Here is a 3,394-nt window from a genome sequence, read left to right as displayed (position 1 = left end):
CTATTGGATTTTTTTTAATTCTCTTAATTACCTATTTGCGCTAAGCACATTTTTGCCTTCTGCCTCGCACATTTTGTCTAGCTGCAAGCCAGGATCTTTGCAAACCACCTCACTAACATTCATTTTCATGTTACTTATTACAAAGTACTGTAGTATAGGCCTATTGAAAATCTATTATAAACCAAAGTTAATAGTAGGTTCTGCTGATGGTTCTGCTGATGTTTGGAGACCCAGGGAAAATTGACTTAAATCTCCAGATTTCATGGCTTAGGGCAGTCCAGATTCCAGCCTCGAGATTTCCTCAAACCCCTGAAGGGCCTAACTCTTGGGATGGTCTCCTGACCTCCTGCAGCTGTAAGGCTGACTATGGCTGTTCTATAATACATATACAGGAAACTCAGGCCCTCCTTAGGCCCACCCATCCTTAGGCAGGAGCTCATCAGCACTCTCCTCCCTACTAAAGGATTTTAGAGGGAGTTGGAGGGGGCATTTACATCTCAAAAATGCAAATAGAAAAATAGGCATTACTACTGTTAAGTGTGCCTCTGTCCGTCCCTCCACCTCCAGGGTACCATGGGTTCTTCACTCCACAATCCCAGCCTCAGGGCCTTCTACCTCATGCTTCCTCCCCACCCTGTCTGGAGCCCTTGCTCTCTTGGTTTTGTGCAGGGCTGCCTTGCCATCCTAAGTGGGGCATTGGAACCAGCCTCCTCCACGTCCTAGTGTCTCACCTGCCCATAGCTGTCTTTATCAATGTCGTACACCTTTTCACAACAAAGTTACCTGGCAAAGAGGAGCTCTGGTGGCAGTCATTAAAAGGAATAAGTTTTGTTTCCCTTATTAAAGGGAAGGAACGAAGATAGAAAATGGTAGAAAAGGAAAGGGAGCTGACTGAAGGGAGTTTGGGTGCTCCTGTTTGCCATCCCAGAAGCAGAGTAGCGTGTGGCCTACACTCTCAAAGAGCCTGATCCACCAGGATGTGAAATAACTTTTCACTGAGACTCAGACCCTCAAGTCTCACTCTAACTCAGGGTGGCCAAGCCAAAGCCGTAACCTTGTGCTCAATGACCTGCTTTTTTTTTTTAAGTAAGAGAGGTGAGTCCCTGATTTTTCGCTCTGCCTATTTTAATCCCTGATTTTCTATGAGTGCTACACAAGCTATTTCTCTTCTAATACTGCAAACAGACCACCTTACAGTCATGTACCACATAACAACGTTTCAATCAACAATGGACCACATAAACAACAGTGGTCCCATATGATTATAATACCATACTTTTACTGTGCTTTTTCTATGCTTAGATTTGTTTAGATACACAAATGCTTACCATTGTGTCATAATTGCCTATAGTATTCAGTACAGTAACATCCTGTACAGATTTGTAGCCTGGGAGCAATAGGTCATGCCATATAGTCTAGGTGTGTAGGAGGCTAAACCATCTTGGTTTGTGTAAGTACGCCCTACAATAATCTCACAAGGACAAAATCACCTAATGAAGCATTTCTCAGAACACAGCCCCATCGCTAAGCAACGTATCATTCTGTTTGTCAGAATTATTTGAAGAACAATTTTGAAAGTACCAGGCATTACAGAAAGGATTTATCAAGAAATGAAAATGGTAAATATCTGTTGAAAATGGAGAGTGCGCACAAGATGGGAATCACCTCAACAGAAGATAATGTCCTCGAAACAATAGCATCCCTGCTTCAAATAGCAAAGAATTGCCCTCTCATTTCAATTTGATGTGTGCAGCGTTCCTTCTTTTCCAATGCCAAATCCTGAATGAAACATGCAATAAAAATCACTGCCTGAAACATGGTGATAGCATTTAATCCTCTGGCAACACATTAGAAAGGCTTTCAGCTTTAAACCAAGAACTGCCACACTGCAGCTTTGCTCATGAAATTATTTACTCGTGCCTTGGTTTATAAAGTTCTTTTTTATAAGCTTTCTACCAGCTAATAATGGGCTGGAGCACTTATGTTCTCAGCCTGACAGATTCCACGTTTATGAGCCTGGAAGTCCAATGCCTGGCACAGAGTTGCTGCCTGGAGGGAGCTGTGCCGTCTGGCTGAGCAGGTTTCAGTGTCAGGAAACTGCAGGGACCACTGGTTGGGACACCACTGTGACCAGAGAGATGACACACAGGGAGGCTTGGAAGGAGGAAAGTGAGATGGAGCACTCGGAGGCTTCTGGCAATTGTGGCCCAGATGTCTAGGGTGGAGAGTGCAAAAAAGGAGAAGAGAACTCACAGGAGATGGGATAAATCTCTCTGCCAACCAAATACGAGTGATCATTGATTAGTGTCAACAACAGGGCTGACTCCTCTCTGTGAATATGAAAAAGGGTGGGGAAAGGATATTGGTTTGCTGTTCAAATTAAAAGTAAAAGCAGATTACAAAGAAAAAAAATATACTTAAGAGACAAAACTGACTTGAAGCACTTTAATATATATTTACATGCAATTTATCTCTAAGGAAAGGTAAAAGCTACAGTGGGGATAAAACTTATTATAGACCATTCTAATTGTGATTAAAGTAGGACTGATAGTTCATAATCCTGACTAGGTTAACCCTGACCTTCTTACCTGGTAAATTCCTGTTGTTAAGAATTAGCATGATAGGGCTGGGCGCCGTGGCTCACGCCTGTAATCCTAGCACTTTGGGAGGGTGAGGGAGGTGGATTTCTATTAAAAATAAAATTTTAAAAAATTAGCCAGGTGTGGTGGCAGGCACCTATAATCCCAGCTACTTGGGAGGCTAAGGCAGGAGAATGGCTTGAACCCGAGAGGCTGACGTTGCAGTGAGCCGAGATCACACCATTGCACTCCAGCCTGGGTGACAGAGTGAGACTCTGTCTCAAAAAAAAAAAAAAAAAAGAATTAGCGTGATACCACATAACCTCTTTCTCAGCATTTATCACAGTTAAAAATTGTGTGTGTGTGTGTGTGTGTGTGTGTGTGTACTCCATGAGGACTCCATGAGGGACTAATTTTTTTCCCCCTTCAGCTAGTACCTACAAAGAACCTAACACTTCCTACTAGTAAAAGATTGTGAATGCAATACAATTAAATATATTTTAAAATATTTTAATTCAGACTTTCCACTAAACATTGGTTACAATGAATGACAGCAAAAGGTGCAACAAATCACCAAAATAATAATAGTAACAACTTATGGGAAGGAAAAAATAGTATTCTGGTAAAATATCAACCACCATGGACAATGTTAAGATCCTTTGCTTTTGTTGGCCGGGCGCGGTGGCTCAAGCCTGTAATCCCAGCACTTTGGGAGGCCGAGACGGGCGGATCACGAGGTCAGGAGATCGAGACCATCCTGGCTAACACGGTGAAACCCTGTCTCCACTAAAAATACAAAAAATTAGCCGGGCGAG

The sequence above is a fragment of the Rhinopithecus bieti genome, unplaced genomic scaffold (genome assembly GCF_001698545.2).
Source record: "Rhinopithecus bieti isolate Rb0 unplaced genomic scaffold, ASM169854v2 scaffold_83527, whole genome shotgun sequence".
Taxonomy (NCBI): domain Eukaryota; kingdom Metazoa; phylum Chordata; class Mammalia; order Primates; family Cercopithecidae; genus Rhinopithecus; species Rhinopithecus bieti.
This window is presented reverse-complemented; position numbering follows the sequence as displayed.